The following is a 23,237-nucleotide window of genomic DNA, read 5'->3' as shown; positions in this document are numbered from 1 at the left end:
CTGCTTCGGCAGAAAACGATGAAACGTCTGAGTGACATCAGGAGGCAGCGAGATAAACTAATAAAGGAAGGGAAGTACACACCTCCACCTCACCACTTGGGCAAGGAGGATCCTAGGCCTTGAGCGGAGCTGCTGCTGATGGCTGGAGGCTGATTTTCATGTTCTCTCTTCTCCACTGGAAAGTTCATTTACTGAAAACTTCTTTGTGAAACTGTCTAAAAATAAAGGATTGCTCTATCCTATTTATTCTAAAAAAAAAAAAAGGAAAGCTCATAAAACCATTTCAACACCATTCTGAATAAACATTTTGAGAAACTAAAACATAAGGGACATTTATTCAAATTGTTAGTAAATATCCAATGGCTTAACAGCAGAGATACTCTCGTTAAAACTAGGAATAAAACTAGGAAACCCAATACTCACCATCACTATTTGTAGGAAAGCTCTGAACCGCAGGTTTGGCTTATAACTGACCAAAATTGGCTAGCATGTTTTTGCTTAGATTTTAGCTATGGAAGACTGATTGGACAAACATCTGCCTCACGAGGTTTCTGGCATCCTGAGATCCTGCCTGATCAAAAATCATATTGTTATGCAGATGACCATCTAACCAGTGATGCCTGACAGTTAATTTTGGCTAAGCCCTATGAGATTTTCATTTTTGTAGGGCAAAATGATCAAACATTGGCCATTTCTTATGGTTTAGTCTACTGCGAGTACTGAGAGATAGTATGTTCGCTAAATAACTTTAGGGAGGACATTGTACCTGTGGAGATAAGCAGCGATGTCTTATGAACAAATCAGAAATTGTTGGGCGCCTGGGTGGCTCAGTCGGTTAAGCGACTGCCTTCGGCTCAGGTCATGATCCTGGAGTCCCTGGATCGAGTCCCGCATCAGGCTCCCTGCTCGGCAGGGAGTCTGCTTCTCCCTCTGACCCTCCCGACCCTCCCCCCTCTCATGCTCTCTCTCATGCTCTCTCTCTCAAATAAATAAATAAAATCTTAAAAAATCAGAAATTGTTATGAGGTGTGTAGTAAGGAAGGGTCTCAATCTAAACTCAACTTCTCTTACACAGTGCTTAGGATCCAGTATTTTTCACCACTCTCCTAAGTAGCTGGCACAAAATGAGACTTCTTGGCACCTGAACTCAAAATATTCTTCCCCACCACTCACCCATATTCCCCAATGAGCCCTCACCTTAGTAACAGGACAGCAACAAGGCAGGGGGTCCCTCTGCTTGCATGCAGTCTCTGAGGTGCACAGAGCTATGACTAGGGAAAGCATGGTCCTCCCCAAGATGCCCAAAGAATGGATGAGAAACAGCTGACTTACTCCCTGTTTCATCCTGCACCAAGTGACATTGGCTGCAGTTTGCCCAAGTCAATGATATGACAATACCCATTTTGAACAAAGTAAAGTTTATAAAAGACATGAAATAGCAATATAAGAAGACTAAAAGAATTAGATTACATAGTACTAGTAATCCTCACAGGATTGTTTGCTTACTAGTATTGACGTCACAAAATAAAATAATCATTAAGAACTGTATTTAATTTTCAGTTATTTTACTTCACATTTCTGGGAAACGTGCTGTTTGGAAATCCTTATATCTTGTGAAGATGTCTTAGTGGCAGGATGTCTACTCTACCACCTTGAATTTTCATAAGGAGGTAAAACTCTAAAATCATGTACAACAACAATCTTGGTGATTTATATGGATATAATGAAGAGCGTTTTTAGTAGTGTGTAAGAGAAAAATGGGAAACCAAAAACACAGTTGAATGTTGCCAGTCTACACTCAAAAACATAGATTTGACAAGAGTTCTCTGAGATGATAATCATTTATGTATCTGAGTCCTCAAAGGTAACACATTTTTACTAAAAAGTTGATTGAAATGATTACTACAGACTGTCAAGCATTTTCAGTAGTTGAAAAGGAAGAATTATTCAGATTTGCACAATACATAAATCCTAGGTACAAAGTCCATTCTTTGTATACATATTACTAAAAAATATTTTCCTGAATTCCATGTTGTTGTGCACAAAAAGTCATTGATGTTATAACTTGTGTTGCTTCTGTATTTTGTGTCTCAGTTGTTGAAACATGCAGGACCCACTAGAAGTCCTTTTAATCTGACAGCATGGTGGGTTTATGTAGAATTTGCTAAGTTTCTCTTCAGTGGGCTGAATGAAAGATTTGAGGATACAAGCTAACACGTTAATGAATTTGACTGAGGAAATATTTATAGAATGGAACATCAGTAAAGATAATTATTATCAACAATGAACAAACATGATGAAAGCTATGAATGACTTAGTAATCATGCGCAGACACTGTTTTACTTATACCCTCCAGTTGTGTTTGGAAACTAATTCTAGTACAGAGTATTATTTTAACAGGATGACCTCCCCTAGAAGAAAGCTCACAGGACTCTTCTCATTCTTTGATCAAAGACAAACGACACGGTGTTCAGGAGATTTGGAAACTGCTTTGCCATGTTTAAAAAAGGTGCCATTGCAGCTATTATGTGTAAAAAGCCTGCTTGAACCAAATAAAGCCTCCACACTCTGTATATTACAGATAATGGTGCCAGACTAGCAGGATATAATAGCCACCAACTTTTTGTTTTTTCCAGAAACAGTAGTTTGTTCATTGGAGACTGCTCAAGAAATAATCAAACTGATGGGTCTTAAGAGTACAAATATTTCTTACATGATTCCTGCTGTAAAAGTTTTCTTATCTTTTTCATTCCAGAAAAGATGCTATAATTACTTTAAGGGCAGTGGAAACTGAGATACAGAGAGAAAATCAGAGATTATTCTGTTATCCTGAAAGCTGATTGCATTACATTGCAACATTTTTAGATGCAAGGCTTGAAGAGAGATTTTTATCAAGTGATTTATTTGAATGCACAATATATTAGAAATAAAAGTATAAGTGGATGTAAAAAATAAAAAAGTAACAATTTTAAGTAAAATAAAAATTTTAAAAGTAAAAATCTCAAGTGTGATTCTTAAAGTATACAGAAAGCATCTTACCCCAGCAGAGCATAAAACTTCAGTTGGTAAGATTGTTTGTTTCACTGAAACTATGTCATCACCATCAACCAAATCTTCACGGCCAGGAGTGGAATGGAAGGTAATTTCACTTCTTTGTTACTGTCAGAGAAGAAAAAGAGCTTGGTAACATGTCTATCAGCAGTACTTATTCTGGGAAAACTATCCAAAAATCTCACCCCTTTACCAACCTTGCTGAAACTGAGTCAATATTCTTGTATTTATCAATTTAAAAGCATTAACCACTACAAACTTTAATGATAAAATTATAATGACAGTTTTAAATAAAATTTCAGATGAATTTTATATTCCTGCAATATATTTTATGTTGATGACATATGGCTTTGCCATGTTTTTGGCTAAATACTAATTTGTAACACTTGGCCTTTTGCTATTCCTTCAAAACGTATCATCAGTATCTCTCTACTTAACATTGTTTTGAAAATACTGACTAATGTATTAAATCATAAAATGGAAATGAATTATAATTCCTGAAGGACAGGAGATAAAATTACCATTATTTGCAGATGACAAGAATATAAACTTGAAAACCTATGAGCATCCACTGAAATATTCTTAGAGTTAATGAGACTTCATTAGCAACCCAAATTTTAACAGCTCAGGTTTTTAAAATAAGATTTAAATAAACAGAAAGATATAACTTTCAGGAGTGAGCTAAATTAAGTGTAAAGATATAAATACTTCTTAGTTAATTTGTTGGCTTGACAAAATTCTGGTCACTATTCTGGTGGAATTTATTTTGGAGCTTAACTTAAAAAAAAAGTCAAAAGATTAAAGGAATAAGTGCGTAAAAGTGGCTAAGACTTTTTTAAAAAAATTAAAGTGATAAAAAAGTATGTAAACTATATTATAAAATAACATTAAGTAAAATAATGTGATTTTACTGAGAAAATAGAAAGATAGATCTGAAACAAAATAGATTGTTAGAAACAGATCCCAAAACCTATGGAGAAGGGGTAGGTGTTTGTGGTGAATACCATAAGGAAAATGAGCTCTTTGAAGAGAAATAATCAAGAGAGGTACCTACTTCTCTCTCATGACTTGAGTTAATATTTCAGAAGAGCTTAAAATAGTCGCTGGCACATAGTAAACTCCATATAAGTGTTTAGTAAATAAATAAGATATAAGATATCAGGACAAATTAAGAACCTAAAGTGAAACATTAAATCTTTAGAAATAAAATACAGGTGAATTTGGAATTACTATAGAAGAAGGCAAAAATCGGTATTTGGCTACATTCTGTCCAACAGCAGAAACAAAATACAAAGTAAACAACAAACTGGGTAAAATATTTCCAGCAAATGTGGTAGACAAATATATAAAAAGCTTTTACAAATCAATAGGAAAACCAGTAACACCTCTTAATAAAGTACATGAACACACAAGTTACAAAAGCAGACTTACAAAAATACAAATTAAAAATAATAACAATTTTTAAAAATCAATAAAGACTTCAAATAATCTTAACATTTTAGAATATTATTAAAATATCTTTTGTCAAAGTTAAAATGCTTATGTTAAAAGTGTCTTGTAATGAAAATCAATAGGCTTTCTTCCCTTCTCCCTACTCAGATTCCCACTCTCTGAAGGCAAGCACTTACCTCTTTGTTTCTTCTCATGTTTATTTTCATATCTCCTAGTTATAAGGTTACATTGCTTTCCCTATTTTTGTTACCTTTAACCTTAATTATTACTCTCTGAAGTGACACACGAAATTTCAGGTCTCTTTGCAACATACCCTCCTCTCCTCTCCAATCCTACCCATGCAATTATATCCCATCTTAAAGTTAAATTACTACATTACTGTGACCATGTAAATATTGTTCCCTTCAAAACCAGGTCATGTTTTATGATTATATATGTCTTTTACCGTCTTCTGCCCCCTCATGCCCTGGGGTTTCTGATTGCCTTTATTTTTTTATAGCACTAATTGTCTTTACCATATTGTCAAGTTCTTTTCAAACTCTAGCACACCAGGCATGCTGGCAAATCCTCACTTAGACTTAGACCACCCTTCCAGAATCCTAGCTCTTTTTGCTCCAATCTGGGTGGTTGCTCTGCAAAGATTTGTTTAAAAGATTATATAAAGAAAAAAAGGGTGTGGTGAGACACTCCGCCAGCGTCGGTGGAGTGTGAACTGTTACAGTCACTCTAGAAAGCAAACTGTCAATATTTGTGAGAAGCTATAAACATTCAAAGACTTTGACCCCATGTTTCACTTCTGAAAATTTCTTCTAAGAAAATAACCAGAGACATTATACTAGAATTATGTTTCCATGATGATTACTATGATGGTGTTTACATGAAAAATTGGAAGCAACGTTAAGTGTCCACTTATTGGGGAGCTGCTCCTAGATTATGGAGTATACTCTGGATTCATTAAAATTCATTGGTGGTGCATTTTTTTGAATTCTGCTTTGGGGAAACACTTCCAAGAAAGAAGTGGCTACTTTCAAGCAACTAAAACTGAGGTGATTGTCAACCAGCTGAGCCATGTTACACTCATCGAGAAGACAGAGACTAAGCAAACGAAGTCTGCTTTCAACGTGATCTTCAAATCAAAAGATACAAGTACACACACCGCAAGTGTTAATTACTGTGGAGTGGCTCTTCCCATGGGCAAAGCCTTGTAGCATGCATGCTTCAGATGGGTGGCAGGGGTTTTATTTTCAAATTTCATGATGGTAGTGATGCTCCCCAACAATACGGAGGACAGCTCTGAGTGCACGGTATCAGGAGTTAGGTGGGTATGTGAAGCTGACAAGGAGGGGAGGAGGTGTTATTGGAGGAAGGTGGGTAGAGTTCACATGGCAGCCACAATTATCCTAACTCTAAGGCACTGGGGGAAGGGTGTGTGGGGAATAAGAAGACTCACCTTGTGGGTTATAGGGAAAATGATGTCATCAGGGGAAATCCAGGTTTCAGCTGGGATGAGGCAGAGACGGGTGTATTTGAGAAGAGGTTCCAAACTTCTGAAAGCTTCTTGGCAGCAGAGCAGAGCAGGTCTACCAGAGAATATAATGACCTGGGTTAAGGGAGGGTCAGAAGGGAAAGACGTTCCGGAGACAAAGGGGGGTGGGGCAAATAGAATTTGTCCCCTAGTGATCCCCAGCATGAGAAATTCTGGGGGTTGAGGGTGTAAAGATGCAGGGCATCAACAGAACCAATAAAACTGAATAGACAGCCATAGGATTACAATGAAACTGGACTGAGTTTGTAAAAATGCTTCCACAAACAATTGTTTCATCAACCTCAAGTCTACCTACTTGCCTCAGGCTTATCAGGATTTTTAAGGTTGACTTCATGCACAAATATTTCAGGGGAAAATCCTTTGGCTAAGTAATTTGAATGAATACTATGCAAGAGAGTGAAGGGGTAGGGAGTATAGATTTAGGATTCTTTGTTCACTAAAGCAAAAAGCACATATGAAGGAGGGTTTGAGGTGCATGAATAAAAGACTGAAAATCCAGGATTGGTTCAAGACAGCTGGGACAAGCCAGGTACCCTGAGAGAGCAAGTGGCTTCCCTGGGCGGACAGCGCTCTGGGACTGTGTGAGATCCTGGCTACATTTTAACTCAGGGTGGGTCCAGATGTGGATCTGGCTTCCTCACAGAATGGACCTCACTCTCTTGTGGAGACAAAAATCAGTCAGAAATGGCTCTGCCTTTCGACTAAAGCAAAGGGTTTAAGAGTCAATTAGCAAAAGAAGACCAACAGAGGGAACAAAAAAGGTTCATAAGCAGATACATACATTAACCACATGCTTTTGCTTCCCCAAATGTTTATTTTTAACCTAGGGCACAATTCAAAGTGGGTGGGATTGTGGGAGGTGAGTAGGTTTCCATGTGCTTTCTTATTTCTGGGAAATTATCAGGAGCCAATGTGCACAATCCTCTGTAGAGGAGACCATATAACTGTGAAGAAGACGGTCCAATCCTCTCAGCATCATTAGCATTTTTAATGTCTCCTCGGCCTGAATTTTGAGAAATGGTTTATGTAGATAATAGAGAATGTACTGCATTTTCTGACAAAGAAGATTCAGAACAGCTCATTCTCAGACCAGCTTGTGACCTCATTCCAGATTCCTAAGCAGCCACACTGTGTTTCTGAATTTCCCCTGATAAATATGCAATTTTTTGGTAAATCTAAGAAATATGGTTTGTCCATTCTCCAAAAGAAATCTTATTCTGCATCATACATCCACAACCACTTCTACCAAAACCAAAAGAAGAAATTTCCTTGAGGGCTTAGCACAAAAAGAATCTGGACAAAGGATGTACAGATGCAAATTATTGATGGAGAACAAAAACACACCCCAGCTCTGTCCTCATCCAGGGTCTGGGGCATTCACAGAGAGGGTTCATTTTTCACCATGTTGACATTGTCCAGCCTACCACTCTGGGTTTGCAAAGAGGCTCCTATCTTCCTAATACTCAATTTCCATCATCAGAGTGCTCACAGAAAAATCTTTCACCACCATAAATCAGCTTGGCTGTTATTGATGCTTGGCCCACAGTTAGACAAACACTGTGAGATCTTGAACGAGAGGGTTAAATGGATTATTCTGGACATCTTTCACAAGAGTTACAGTCTCCTCATATTTCTCTGCTTTGTTTTCCTTTTCTGAGTGCCTTCTTAATTTCAGTCTAATCCTTTTCTCTATCCTTTCCAGTTCCTTGTTAACAAGAGAAAGGAATGTGTTTCTTAGAAATTGTCTTTGTGAACTGACCTTTGCATTTTAAATGACAGCTCCATTGTCTTCTTGATTTCTAAAAAGAGTAGATGGGGAAGTGATTCTATAGGTCTAACTGTCCCTAACCTTAGGTTTGAACTCACTGAACTACTTTTTTTTTTTTTGAACCTCATTGAAAGCTTTCATTTAATTTTCACTGAGAAACAAAATGTCATTTACCAACAGATCCTATATAACTATTTTTACCTGTGACACTCGAGTTTCTAGTAAGTAAAGGATAAAGAGTAATTCTAATGGAAACGTAAGATGCACATAAGCTCTGATAACAGTACTATTATTCTGATCTTTCTTATGGCTAGGTCTTTGCTCATCAAGATTCCAAGGGCTCTGCTGAGAGAAGAAAACCAGGCACCTGAAGCATTATGGTTGGGAGCAGAGGCTCATGATTAGGAGTGCCTGGGGTTTAGAATGAGAGGAACTAGGGCTTAAATCCATTGCTCCGATAACTGTATGGAAAAGTTTCTTAACCTCTCTCACTTCAGTGTGTGTAGGTGATAGATGGAGGCTCAGAGAAGTGGATTTCAAGCAATGGTCCTAAAAGACAGGATTCTCAATGAGATATTCTCAAATGAGAAATATGGGAAGAATATAGAAAAAGGGATATTATTTGAGTTTATTGCTTAAATTCACTGAGCAGGTTGGAAGGGAGATCACTGAAGAGAGGACATTCTAAATATAAGGCATGGCATGAGGGTTCCTCAGGGATGGAAAATGGGAGAAATAGAGGGAAGATGAGCTGGGGGAGTAAAAGGAGATGAAGAAAGTAAACAGTGACTAAGACAGTCTTTTCTGCCCACGTGTTTCATAATATTAATAATGGCATCTTTTTAATACAGTTTTATATCATAGAGTGTTGATTTATTAACGGGGATTTCCTTTATGAACCATAATCTCAACTTTGCTCTCTCTACTTCATTTATCTGAAGCAACATGTTCAACACATAAAGAACAAGGAGACAGTAAAGGGCTGTACCATTTAGACTCACTATAAGTGCAACAGAAATGCAGTCAGAGATGAGCATGGAATGGAGGATCGCAGCAGGTTCCAAGGAGGAAGGAATGCCCCTTTTAGCTCCTTCTGATACCGGACCTGGGGCGGGGGGTGGCGGGGAATGTAACAAGGAGAAGAAACTGGAATTTGGGCCTTGGGTAGGGAAATAAGGAGAATTGGGAAGAGTGAGTAAGGAGTTGAAGGAAGCTTCCTGAGTGTCAACAGCAGTGGGAGGTCTTGATGGTAGGTCTGATCTGGTTGTAGGATGCTTTGTACTAGACCGTGGCCAGTGTCCAGCAAGGTGCCTGAACTACCATGTAAAAATTTCTGAATTTGTTGAGTAAATGCAAATAAAAATCTCCCTGTTATGGGTTGACTTGTGTCCCATCCGAATTCATATGTTGAAGCCCAAGCCCCCAGTCCCTCAGAATGCGACTGTATTTAGAGATAGGGCTTTTAAGGAGGTGATTAAGGTAAAATAGGGTTTTAGAGTGGGTCCTAACCCGGTGACTGGTGTTTTTGTAAGAAGCGATTAGGACACACAGAGACACTAGACATGTGCACGCACAGACGGATGACCGTATGAGGACATAGCGAGGAAACAGCCATCTACAAGCTAAGAAGAGAGGCTTCAGAAAAACGTAACTTCCCCAACATCTCAATCTAGACTCTAGAACTATGAGACAATAAACCTTATGTTGTTTATACCACTCAGTCCATGGTACTTGGTCATGGCAGTCTTAGCAAATGGATATACTACACTTCTCATTTTAATATCTCTTTGGATGAAAATTGAGCCTTAATTATATTTGTTGTCTATCCCCATGGTAGCCACTCATTTTTTTAACTTAGTCCTAAATGACTAAGCAAGGGCGAGAAGAGAAAATGAAGTTGGAGAAATATGAACATATTTCAACATAATCATGGTACATGGCCAACATGATATAGGGTTGAGAGAGCCTCTCTGCCTTTTTCCAATGACTCAGAGACTGGTCAGAATGCTTTCCTAAAGAATTCACCAGGATTCAAAGAGGAGGCAGAAATCAGGGCCAACCCTTTAGCTCCTTTTTTTTTTTTTTTTAAAGATTTTATTTATTTATTTGAGAGGGAGAATGAGAGAGAGAGAGCATGAGAGGGGGGAGGGTAAAAGGTAGAAGCAGACTCCCCGCCGAGCAGGGAGCCCGATGCGGGACTTGATCCTGGGACTCCAGGATCATGACCTGAGCCAAAGGCAGTTGCTTAACCAACTGAGCCACCCAGGCGCCCCTTTTAGCTCCTTCTGATACCGGACCTGGGGTGGGGGGTGGCGGGGAATGTAACAAGGAGAAGAAACTGGAATTTGGGCCTTGGGTAGGGAAATAAGGAGAATTGGGAAGAGTGAGTAAGGAGTCAGGGACAATTAATCATATGACTGCATCTCACATTTTCATACCTGCAAAATAATTCAGGACAAATATGGAGGGAGAAGAGGGAGCTAATAAGTATCAAGTTGTGCTCTTTGTGGAATATGGGTCCAAGAGAGCCTTGAAAGGGAAAAGAAGTAGAGAAGATACCCCAGAAGCTCTAAATTGAACATCAGGGGTGGCCCACAAGGGTTTGGGTAGATGGGGAATGGGTGTGGAAGATAGAACATAATGGGTGCTATTCCAGTTTTTATTAAATGCCCTGAAATCGATCTCATTTATTTAATGGGGGTCCAGGCATGAAAGACATGGCCCAGCCTCTCAAGGATCTCCCAGTCTAGTAATGAACACCTACAAATAAACTGTGAATATACTACAGTGTTACAGGTGCTAAGAATGGAACAAAATGGTGTGCATTGAAAGCACAGAGGAGGGACAACTTGCTGGGGAGATGGGGGGGCGTCCGAGGAAGCCTTCCCAAACTCCTAAGCCAAGTCCTAGAAGAAAGTGGGGGAGTAGGCAAATAGAGAGGTGACGTGGATTTCAGGCACGTGTGAAGTTGGGAGAACATGACTCACTCATGCAACTACAATTAGGTTATTAGGGTGGGGTATAAAACAGTATTTCTGAATCTTATCTCTTTTCTCAGTGGTCGGGAGGGAGGGCAAGGGAAAAGACCTACAATGTTCCCCTCAGAACTTAAAAATGTCTTCATCTTAATAATGTAAATGAACATCTGCCTATAATGAATCATCTGGATGATTTGCATATTCGAGGGCTATTAACAATTAAGATAACTCAGGACAACACCAAATTTAGCAATATGTCTTTTTCTTTTTAAGGGATATGTTTAAACATTGGTGAGAGATGTGGAACTGTACGTTGTAAAGCCATGACCTACCTGCAGAGTTCCCGGTTCTAACAATAGCTCAGGGATCTGCAAGTTGGCCTGAATCAGCACCCCAATTCATCAGACCATAGGAAACACTTTAGTGGACTCATGGTTCAAGTGAGAGCCTTGTGCTATCTTTGAATTCCAGTAAGGGCCTTTTTGGTCAAGAATACTAAAGAATTGGAGCTATGAAGAAAGTCTTCTCTTGTGGAAAATGGAACAAAACAGGGCCATCAACTTTAATGGGAAGGATGAAGTGGTCATACGATAGAAGAGCCATGAGTGTTAAATACCACTGATGAGGTGGGGGTGGTGCACTACATAAAGACAAGCTTTTTTATAGGCATGTGTTGTACTTGGCTTCTGCTTCATCTGGCTGAAATTTCATGTTACCTTCCCTCGGTCTTCACTATTATAAACAAACAAACAAAAAACTCACCAGAAAACCAAGCAACAACAACAACAACAAAAATCCTCTGCTTTCAGAAGAAATATTTGGTGCATTTTTCAATGTGATTAAATGAATTGTCTTTTGACCAGTGAGTTGTGAATATATACACCACACCGTTTAGAAGTATTAACCAGCTGAAGTTAAAGTTTGAGATGCAACTAATTTTAATGGATTTCATTTAGATATAGATAAATACTAAAACTGGGCTGTGAGGCATTTAGCAACTTACGAACTTTTCCTTTTAAAGATTTTTTTTTAAGTAATCTCTATACCCAATGTGGGGCTCGTACCCACAACCCCGGAGATCAAAAGCTGCACGCTCCACCGGCTGAGCCAGCCATGCGCCCCAGCTTAAGAACTTTTAATAAAAGGCTCTATGACTTCAAGAGAAAATTGGTTGCATATTAGTACAGAGCCTTGTCATGTCATCAAAGTACATCGGGCATATTTAATAAATCATAGAAAGTCCTTAGTAAAAGAACATAGCTGCCTGATAGAAAAAGTGACAATTTATCTTCAAAATGTTAATTTCAATTCAGCCCAAAGTCTTGTTTCTTGTGTTTCTCCTCTATTAGAATTTAAGGACGTGAGATCAGGAACTGTATTGCCAGCATCTAAAATACTACCTGGTCCATGAAAGACTGTACATCAGTATTTCCAGCATGAACTAAAACCATGTACACACCGGCTTTGAATGAGACACTGTTTTGGGTGCTTTAAAAATCCTTGTCTCATTTGACTTTCATCACAGTTAGTTAGCATCCCATTGGCCCATGTGGATAGAAACCAAGGCTCAGAGAAGCCAACTGTACAAGACAAATAGTCCGTGTGAGATCTGGGATTCCATGCAGGCCTTCCGACTCCACTTTCAGTAATGTTTCAGTTTACCTTGTTTGGGTTTAGGGAATAATTCTGATTCTTTGGTGGGAGGACTGGGTCCTGCCTGCTAGAAAAATTTTTGGAAGTTTTCCTTTCTACTGCTGGTATATATTCCCAAAGACCCATGATGTGAATTCGATAAATTTCTAGTCAATTTCCTTCTGGATCCAAATGTTTAGCGGTATACCAGGACACTATGCAACCTCAAAAAACTTTGATTCCTGGGCACCTGGGTGGCTCAGTCGGTTAGGTGTCTGACTCTTGATTTCGGTTCAAGTCATGATCTCGGGGGGTGGGGGTGAGATCGAGCCCCATGTCGGGCTCTGCACTCAGCGAAGAGTCTGCTTGAAATTTTCTCTCTCCCTCTGCCCCTTGGGCCCATCTCCTTCTAAAATAAAGAAATCAGTGTTAAAACAAAACAAAACAAAACAAAACAAAAAAACCCTTTGATCCCAAGAGTACCTCCAGTGTTACCCATGGGGTCCCCCAAAAGGCTCTTGCTCAGAAGTTGGCTATATGGCCCCAGGGCCCCTCACTTGGCTGCTTGCTGCTGGCATCCCCACTCACTACTTCCTTTGCACACACACTTCTTTACAAGTCACATGGACAAACAGAGAATCCTGTCCTGATGAGTCATTTTTGGCCCTGAAGCCACTTCTCACTAAGAAGGCAGGAGAGGGATGGGAAGGAGTCTTGGCATAACTTCTTGAAGAGAGAGGCTCGGCCTGGTTACACATATTTCTTTTGTTATAAAATCCTGATTAAAATAGACATCTTTCACTTGACACAGCAGATCTGCCGTTAGCACTTTTCTTCTCTACTGTTACCAAAATTCACTTTCCCCCAACCTTTGGACTTGACTTTGAAGATGATAACTCATCATATAAATATAAAATTTCCTACTTCCTTTATAACAGGATCCAGGGCACTTTCAGGTAGGCTAAACAAACACTACTTTTGGAAACATCATAGGGGACATTTGAAGGGCAGAGGCCTCACATTCAAATCTCCCTTCTTCATTAGTCGGTTAAGGCGCAAAGTGACTCCAGGCCATGAAAGGGGCGTAGCAGGTGCGCCTTGGCATGCCTGAGTGTATACGAGTGCAAGTGAAAAAAAAGAGAGAGAGAGAATCCTGGCCCACAAAGATTTTGTGATTTACACAAAGATGTTGATAGTTTCAGGACAATCTCTAAGAGGGAGAACTTTTATCCAGCTGGCGATTTGTAACAAGGGGAAGAGAGGGGGAACTGTGTGACTGTTAGCACAACCATGGGCTAGGAGCTTTATGTTCATCATGAATTCAATTTGTATTTAAAAATATGTTTTACCTAGAGGATCACAGGGGGAGAGAGGAAAAAATAAAACAAGATGAAGTCAGAAAGGAAGACCAACCGTAAGAGACTATTAATCATAGGGAACAAACTGAGGGTTGCTGGAGGGGAGAGGCTGGGGGGGGATGGTGTAACTGGGTGCCAGGCATGAAGGAGGGCCTGCAGGTTGGGATTGCCACCTTATATAACACTGGGTGTTATATAAGACTGATGAATCACTGACCTCTATCTCTGAAACCAATGGTACATTATATGTTAATTAACTGAATTTAAATTAAAAAAAATAAACTAGAAAAAAAACGTTTTACCGAGGACCTTCTTTTTTTTTTATTCTTATGTTAATCCCCATACATTACATCATTAGTTTTAGATGAAGTGTTCCGTGATTCATTGTTTGTGCATAACACCCAGTGCTCCATGCAGAATGTGCCCTCCTCAATACCCACCACCAGGCTAACCCATCCTCCCACCCCCTCCCCTCTAGAACCCTGTTTGTTTTTCAGAGTCCATCGTCTCTCATGGTTCGTCTACCCCTCCGATTTCCCCTGCTTCATTCTTCCCCTCCTGCTACCTTCTTCTTCTTCTTTTTTTTTTTCTTAACATATATTGCATTATTTGTTTCAGAGGTACAGATCTGAGATTCAACAGTCTTGCACAATTCACAGCGCTTACCAGAGCACATACCCTCCCCAGTGTCTATCACCCAGGCACCCCATCCCTCCCACCCCACCCCCCACTCCAGCAACCGCGAGGACCTTCTAAAAGTAAGTTACAGTACTGTGAGAGTTGGGAAACAAAGATGAATAAAGTGCATTCCTTCACGCTAAGGAATTTACAGTCTCAAAGGTGAGGCTGAAGAGTAACTGGTGGTTATAATGGGGCGTAGTGAAGTGTTGCGCAAGGAAGCTGTACAGTCACTCCACGGGAGCGCTCAGGAGGGGCACCTCCCCTTAATCTTAGCCAGAGGATGACAAACCTCAGTATCGGCTTGGTAACATATGTGCGTGGTGGGGTGTTAGGGAACACTCCCCCAAGGAGGTGGCATCCATTCTGAGTTTTGAGACCCTGGTGATTAAGGTGGAGGACGAGGGACAACCTCCCCGCAGGCAGAGGGAAAAAGCACAAAGAAACTGCTGCAGGCTCCAGAGAGCCTGACCCGGTCAAGGACACTGCTTGCATACATATGGCTGGGGGGCAAGGCCATTTTAGAACTTAGATTCCTCCTGAGGACTGTGGGAAATCAGTGCAGGATTTAAAGTGGGGGGAAAAAAATAGAGCTAGTTTTGCACTTTTAAAAAATAAATCTGTCAGCATTTTGAATCAAAGCATATGATTATTTCGGTGTGTTTTTGTACTTTTGATTATCTGGAGTGATAAGGAAGGAGGGACAGGGACCTCGCTGTAAATAAAAGTTCATATGATCTGATTGTGATGCTGGGGGCTAGTCCAGTTTTCTCCCCACGAAACTTTGTATTGAAACAGCTAGTAAGTTATAAGATAAACTGATTTAAGTTAATTGTCTTGTGAAGTGGTGAATGCCTCGTGGAGAACGGTTGAGGTCTGGTGGCAGGAACCAGTCATGAAGTTCTGGAGCAATCCAACAAGTGGACATGCAACCAGGAGAGGGAATTGATACAACTGGGAAGGAGGGAAGAGAAGAGAACCAGGTGTCTGTCTGGCTTGGGCAACCAGAAGGATGGTGATCATACAATAGGTACTATTGATTGAGCACTGACTATGTGCTAACCATTCTACATGCTTTACCCAGATGAACTCATGTAGACCTTACAACAATAAATGGTGTGAGCATGACTCTTTCCACATTTTACAGATGAGGAAACGGAAACAGGGAGCAAGGATAAGTGGCTTGTCCAAGGTTACATAATTAGTAAGAAGCAAATTTTTTTTTCATAGAGGTCCAAAGGCAAAAAAAAACAAAACAAAACATGGATGGAATTAACCAGAAGGCATTTGTTGGGGGAGGAAAGGAAAAAGCCAAGGGCAGAACCCGGGAAATTCCAATATTTCAGGAGTAGGCAAAGGAAGGGACGCACCTGAGATAAATGGAGTTGGACCAGCCCAAGGGGTGGAAGAGCTCGAAGACAATAGTGTGACAGATGCCAAGGGCCTGCAGGTTGGGATTGCCACCTGCCTTTTCAAATTAGGATGTGCACCCTGGGCTTTGCTGCGATCCTCCACACTTGTGCTCTGCCCACTGCTCCGGGGCCTCTCGTGATTAAGGTGGAGGACGGACATATGATTTTGACTTTGATTTTTGGACTCTTGATTAACCAGAATGGAGAGGACTGAAAGGCTGGGACTTGGTGATGAATTAAAATTCAGATTATTCCTTATGAGAATGCTGGGTGTTAGTCTGATTTCCTGTGTATGAACTCTTTGCTGGAACACTTCGTGACTTAGAAAATTAACTGATTTAAATTTTTTTTTTTAAAGATTTTATTTATTTATTTGAGAGAGAGAATGAGATAGAGAGCATGAGAGGGGGGAGGGTCAGAGAGAGAGGCAGACTCCCTGCTGAGCAGGGAGCCCGACATGGGACTTGATCCCGGGACTCCAGGATCATGACCTGAGCCGAAGGCAGTCACTTAACCAACTGAGCCACCCAGGCGCCCTTAACTGATTTAAATTTTATCTCCTCTTTTCTCTCCAGGAAGAACTAGCTAGAAGGTATCTAGGAGGAGAAGCAGAAGACCCCAACTGGGGTCCAATTATTGGGATCCAGTTATCCCCCATACACTCATTGTTGGTACAGTTAGCCTTGGATAGCTTGCAGCTGACAAAGTTTGTTGGCGACCCTTACTATTTGTAATAACTGCTACGGTATCCTACTGGGATATTTTCTTCAGATTAAAATTCAGCAAACCACATGAATGCTGAGATCTCTGGTCTTAGGCCACTGGGTGGCCAGTCCTTTCCTTTCCTTTTCTTGAAACGCGTCAGCTCAAGAAGATACTTGATACTCTTTGCCCTCACAACAGCACTCCTGGGCCCGTTCCTGAAGGTCCTCGAAGGTCTTTAATCTCTGATGTGGGGCCACACTCCCTTCGTAAAACGATCACAGCCACATACAGCTTTTTATATATGTCGCATTTACATTTACTTTTCCTTTACACTCTATACTTAAAAGCCTCTTGCAAAAGCCAGCCTGAATACTTGAGTCATTTATAAAGCTTGGTGCTTGGCCTATTTTTTGAAAGAATACTGCCTTTCCATCTGAATTTGTATATTTTTATCCCCCTGACCCCCCGTGGCAGTTTTTGCAGCCAACCTCCCAAGTTAGTAGTCATAAAATCATCATAGCCCCTGCTTGAGTAGCCCTTAGCAGAACTTGTCAATTTTTGTTTATTTGTCCATTTACTCCTTTGGCTGTCTCTCCCACTGCCTTGAGGATCTAAGGAGACAGAAATGGTGCCTTTTTTTTTCACTTCGCAGTGCAAATTCTCTTTGCCATTCACACTCAGGGCTTTTTTTTCACTACCACATACCGGGACGGGAGGTAAGATGGGGAGGTGTGCCCTACAAACATGGCCCCAAGAAAATGAGATGGGGAGGCCATGGGCTCTGTCTCCTGAGCCTCCCCAGAGAAGTGCAGCTGTAGGCAGTCAGTTTGAGGGAGGAGAGCTGGGTCTGCAAGGCAGAGCTGAGCTGGGAGGATTAGACAGGGGTTGGGGTGGAGGATAAAGGGGTCTGTGAACCAGGATACCAGCCAGCCACTCCCAGCGCGGAAACAAAAGAGAAGCTGGAGGGATGGGGTCAGGGGTCAGAGAGAGATCAGAATTGGGCTAGTTCCGGATAAATTTCGCTACGGCAGGGTATCCGAGAACAGATTTCCCTTTATCAACGAATCTCACATGTTCTGGCTCTGCATTTTCTCGCACAGCCCTTTCTCAGAGAGATGTCATTTGGAAAACTTGAACCGGAGAGGAAAATCTGGTGAAATGAAAATGATAAGAACCTTAAGTGAAACTAATGACCTATTATTCATTTCAACAGTAAAAGAAGGAAAATCCAGAATGATGGCAGGCAGATATCATGGATTCCTAGAAAGTAGATTTCAAAACTCACAGTAAAAATTAGGTATGACCCTCCAGAGATTGTTAAAAGGGAAAGTGTTCAAGAAGAATGGGAAAATAAAAATATGACTCAAAAAAAGCATAACTAGAAGAAATCCAGTCAAAAATGACTTGGAGGAAGAAGGAAAAGGGTAGAAATCTGTGTAACTAAACAGGAAGAAGTCTTATTGGAATTGCTTATAAAAAAACCTACATAAAAAATGTAAGGAGGAGACTATAACCAAGTACAGATGTAAAGATGGCTTTAATCTATCTGTGAAAATACAATTCTGCAACAAAATAAATGAAGAGAAAAGCTAGTTTCTGGAGTGAACTAAAGCTTGCAAAACCAAAAACCAAAAACCAAACCAAAACAAAACCAAAACCAAAAGCAAAAAATCCCAACAACTCCAGCGGAATAATGAAAGGGTCTTCACATTCTCAGTGAAGAGAATTAGCACCAGCTCTGACTTTTTGGCATTGATGTGAATTTTAATGGTATAAAAATGTAGGACCAGGGGGCACCCGGGTGTCTTAGTCAGTTAAGTGGTCGACTCTTAGCTCAGGTCATGATCTCAGGGTTGTGGGATCGAGCCCTGTGTCGGGCTCCGCACTCAGCGGGAGTCTGCTTGAGATTCTCTCTCTCCCTCTCCCTCTGCCCCTCTACCTGCACCCCCACTTCAAAAAAATAAATAAATCTTTAAAAAAAAAAAAGGTAAGGCCAGGAGAGAAAATTTCCTCCTTTCTATTCTGTGATAACTTAATCTTCTTAATAGCATACTCTTGTTATTAATAATAACTTCGTACTCCACAATAGCCTTTTCCATACACTGTTGTATTGAATAATATGTGACTATTTTCTCCTAACACTGTCCTAAATTGGAAAACTGAAATTCTTCATTCTCTCTCTAACTACTTAAGGCATTTTAGTGCTTTGGCTTTATCTATGATCAGTTTAGCATCTCTGCAGCCCAGTTGAAAATTTCTGTAACAAATTTCACCCCAGATCAGGAAACAATTACAGGCGATTAAAATGAAAGGGACTTTTCCCCCCTCAGAATAATTTTCTTGTCCTTTTTAGATATATGCAGACTGTGTTTTTTCTACTGCCACTTCATAGCTCGAGTCCTATGTTTTCAGTTATAATGAGGATGAACTCACATGTTCAGTGTCTGAACTGTACCTTTGTGCCTATGGCCTAACCTTTCCTCTTTCAGACCCCTGTGCACGCTGTCTCTTGTGTTTCAGGTTTTTTGACTTTTCAAATCCAAGATCTCTGCCATTACTTATGATTTTGATATTAAGCGTCCCTTGTGTCTCCCACCCATAGTCAACATCCAGTAATGGTGGCTTAGATAAAACTATTCTTCCTCTTTCCTTCTTCACACTTCTTTTATTGCATTATGCATTGGTGAAGTCTGGTTCTTTTCTCTTTTAGTGGATACTTGGCTGAAAAAAGAATCGCAGGTGGATCTCTCTATATACTTCACTCTTTAAACTCTTCCAAGCAGTATGGTTGTCTCCTTTCTTTGACATACAGCCTCAACTAAGCTCTTTTCAAGGCACTTTGAGATAAATAGCAGATGATAGTTTCCCCTTTTATAAGGGGAGGAGGCAGATCAAGAGGTTAAGTCCTCTGTGTGTGTGAGTGAGGGGTTGCCCAGTTAGCTCACGCCAGTTCCTGCTGAGTCGGAGAACTTCTATGTGGACCATAATACTGTTAAGAGTTCCACTTTCCTAAGAACTGGGTGTTCTCATAATTTAGCATTCTGACTAAATTTTAGATCGGGTCATTTTACCCAGGTAAATTTTACTTTCCTAATGTGTTCTTTTTGCCCCTGTTCTTCACATAATGGGTGGTAGGTCCTCCAAGGGTGGTTCCCATTTTTTGATTCCCTGTTCCCTGGAAGCCCTTGAAAAATTCCTGAGAATGTATTCCTTATTTATCATTTCTTCCATTACATATCTAGGGTTTTAAAGCAACATCATATTATGTTTCATAAAGGGAAAGAGTAAAATAAGAACAGATTTGATTGAAAGGAACTGAAAACATCATTAGGATTAAAGCATCCTCCATATGATTAGGTCATCCTCTGAGAGCAGGAAGAAAACAATCCATAGTTCTAAAAAGATGTTAACCAATCAAGGAGGGGAGGTGGGTTGGGAATCTCCATGCATGTGGGAAACCTGTGCTCCTTGTCCCATTTTGTGGGGTCCAAGTCACCATAAATTGGCAAAATGCTTCTTAGAAGGGAGGAGGGGTTTGGGGAGAGAATTGAAGAAAAGGAGGCCACTGGTGCAGAGACCTGGTCATTAGTCCAAAAAGATAGTTTCGTCCAGATAATGTATAAAAATAGAATGGATGTTGGGGGAGAAAGAACAGCCAGAAAGAAACAATGCTGTTAAAATGTTTTATCTAGAAAATGTTAGCTCTCTCTGACTAGTCTTGAAACAACTTGGGAGAAAAAAAATTCTTTAAACAAGCTACTTTGCAGCTCACAAAATCTTTTCCACTTTGTAGCAAGATAGTGCGCTTTTACATGAACATTATCAGTTTCCAAACTCTCTAAACTCATGCTTCCCTGCTTCCCTCACATCCCAGGAAGGAGAGGGACTGAGAACCGGGGGCACAGCTCCGCGCCTGACCCTCTCCTCCCAGCCTCCCCTCCCTGTCCCCCTTCCCCGAGATTCCCCTTTCCTGTCCCCCCCTTCCTCGCCCCTCCCCTCCTTTTAAAGTGAACCTTCAGTACCGCTTTCCCGGAAGACCTCCAGTGGCCTGAAATTCAGCCATAAGCAGACACCTCCCATCTTCCTTCATTTTATTCCAGTTTTCTTTTTCCCATATTTCTCTAAAATAAATCAGCCTAAGGTGGTAACGAACACAATGCCACCGCTCTGCATTCTTTGCTCTTGTGAGTCACACCTAGGAGAGAAATGTAATTCAATGTCTTTGGACTTAGCTCCCTGTCCTTAGTAAAAATTACACTTGGGGACGTTAATCAATAAATGTTAAATAATATTAAAACAAAAAGTATGCAGGAGTGTTTTAAGCTTCACAGAAAAAAAAAGTAAAGACATTAATTTCCAGGAAAATTATTCTTGTAACCACTCCAAGTTTTTTTTTTTTTCATCAAAAGACCAAATGGAAAAAAGCACAAATGCCAAATAAAACACAACCCTTAGCGTTAAATATATTCTGGAGCTTGTGAAATTAAATTTGCATGTTTAAATGAATCCAAATGCCCCTTTAGAAAAGTAACCCACTTTTCCCCCAATTTTTTTCCCTATGTTGACAACCAGTAATAAATATTCTTTCCTTTCTCACTGCAGATTCAGATTTGGGAAAAAATTATTACTTGAAGAGAAATGTACTTTTGTCAGACTGATAGTTTAGAGAGGGAGGGTTGCATTCTTATTTGTAGGTAGGCAGCAGATAGGAATAACAAAAATAATCCTTGCATTCAATTTTTTCTCATGAAAGGAACAGTCTAGAACTCCATAGTGAACCACATGTTTCCCCCCTGAAAATGGCTGAGTCCAAAAAGGAGAACTGCAAAATCTGGGAATAATTTTAACTCATTTAATATTTTCGAATACAATAGAATCCAGACCTTCCAATGGCGACATAGTCTACATAATGGTCTGTCGACATCATTTGAGCTTATGTACTCGGAAGGAGCTCTTCATGGTTCCTGTGGCTTTTCCTTTCAGTGGCCCATGTCCATCAGGACTTCAGAAACCACAGTGTGAAAACTGTAGATGTTCTACATCCTACTGGTACATGACAGGGGTATGGGACACGTTGACCACATAGGTCACCTTTCTCTTTTTCATCATTGGCCATCTGGTCCCCCTAAAACTGTAAATCCAACAAGCAAATTGTCTCATTAGAACGCCCTGCCCCTTCTTAGCCAATTCCTGTCCTCTGTCCCAGCTCCCAAATTCTCTCATCTTTGATCTTTCCTGCTATCTTTTAGACCTTCCATTTGGCCTCCTTTATTCCATGATTATTTCTTGAATCATTTTGGTGTCTGGTATGATCACAGTCCTTGCTCCTTTAAAAATACCTCAGCTTCCCCCACCACCTCAATGATCGTCCTCCCCCCTCCCACCCCCCAGTTTTGCTTTTCGTCTGCTGGCTTTGATTAATCCTGTGCCAGTTTATTGACTTGTGAATACAAAGCCCACAGTACCTTTCCATTGGAACACATGAAGTACCTAGAATTACTCTTGACACCGTGTAGGGGCTCAATGAACATATATACAGACATGAAATTGGAGGAATAAAATAATGGAAACTTTCTGCTTTCAGATTTCTAATATGAAAATGAATTTTGAATGAATCATTTTTTGCTACTTTCCTAGGGTAGCTCTAAATTTCAGCAGGACACCAAAAGCCTTTTATTACACAAAAATTGAGAAAATGCTAAGACACTTGGCTTATTTTTTGTCATTATAGATGAGGTGCAAAAGAAACTCCTTTCAACTTTATTGAGATATCATTGACATATAACACTATAAGTTTAAGGGGTAGAAAGTGTTGATTTGATAGATGTTAATACACTTACATATTGCAAATGCTTACCATTGTAGGCTTAGCTAACGCCTCTGTCACATCACATAATTACCATTTCTTTTCTGTGGCAAGAACATTTAAAGCTATACTCTTAGCAACTTTCAAGTATGTAATACAGCATTGTCAACTGTAACAACAAACTGTAAATTATATCTCCACAACTTATTCATCTTATAACTGGAAGCTTATAGCCTTTGACAAAATTTACTGCCCCCCCCCCCAGTAATCACCATTCTACAAAAAATTCTTAAAAAACAAAAAAAAGAAATACACAATCAATAATGAAATGGAGTCACAGAAAGCATTCTGACAACACTGAACCAGAAGCAGCCTACTAACTCACACACAAGCCTCTGGCCTAAGGAAACATGAAGGTAGCCGTCATATTTATGGGCACCTGCTCCAGAATGAGTTTTTTTTTACCATCTCATTCAAAAACGCAGGAGGGAAGCTTGTCTAGAATGACTACATAAATCAGGTTTAATGAAGTGACTTGATTCTACTCGATTCACTCTCAAGTGGTGTTCTTTTTTAATCCCTACATCAGAGTCTCTTTAGTTCCACATGTCATAAATTACACAGAATTAAAATTAAAGAGAAAAAGATGGGGAGGCAGCCACTGGCCGACACATTTTTTGGTCTCTCTGATGTGTGAAATATTATAATTACTCTCCCATTCCAATCTCTATGTCCATATGTGGGCGGGGGGTGGGGGGAATGCCAGCGAAAACACTCAAGAGGGTATTTAACTTCAGGATAGGGGGTGGAAAACAAGATAAATGCCAAAACACTAAAGCAATAAACCCAGC

General features: G+C 40.2%; 1 long non-coding RNA gene across 2 annotated transcripts in view; it reads right to left on the bottom strand.

Annotated features, from left to right (window-relative positions):
* Positions 1–3,039: 3,039 nt before the first annotated feature.
* The window catches only part of LOC145722939 (uncharacterized), a 43,511-nt gene continuing 23,313 nt past the window's right edge, over positions 3,040–23,237 (bottom strand). For both annotated transcript variants that reach the window (XR_014147507.1, XR_014147508.1), the window contains exons 2-3: positions 5,954–6,083; positions 3,040–3,159 (exon numbers count right to left, since the gene is read on the bottom strand). This is a non-coding gene — a long non-coding RNA (uncharacterized LOC145722939). The remainder of the gene's footprint in view (positions 3,160–5,953; positions 6,084–23,237) is intronic.

Source organism: Leptonychotes weddellii, chromosome 8 (assembly GCF_054177405.1).
Source record: "Leptonychotes weddellii isolate Sample4059 chromosome 8, ASM5417740v2, whole genome shotgun sequence".
NCBI classification, from domain to species: domain Eukaryota; kingdom Metazoa; phylum Chordata; class Mammalia; order Carnivora; family Phocidae; genus Leptonychotes; species Leptonychotes weddellii.
This window is presented reverse-complemented; position numbering and strand designations above follow the sequence as displayed.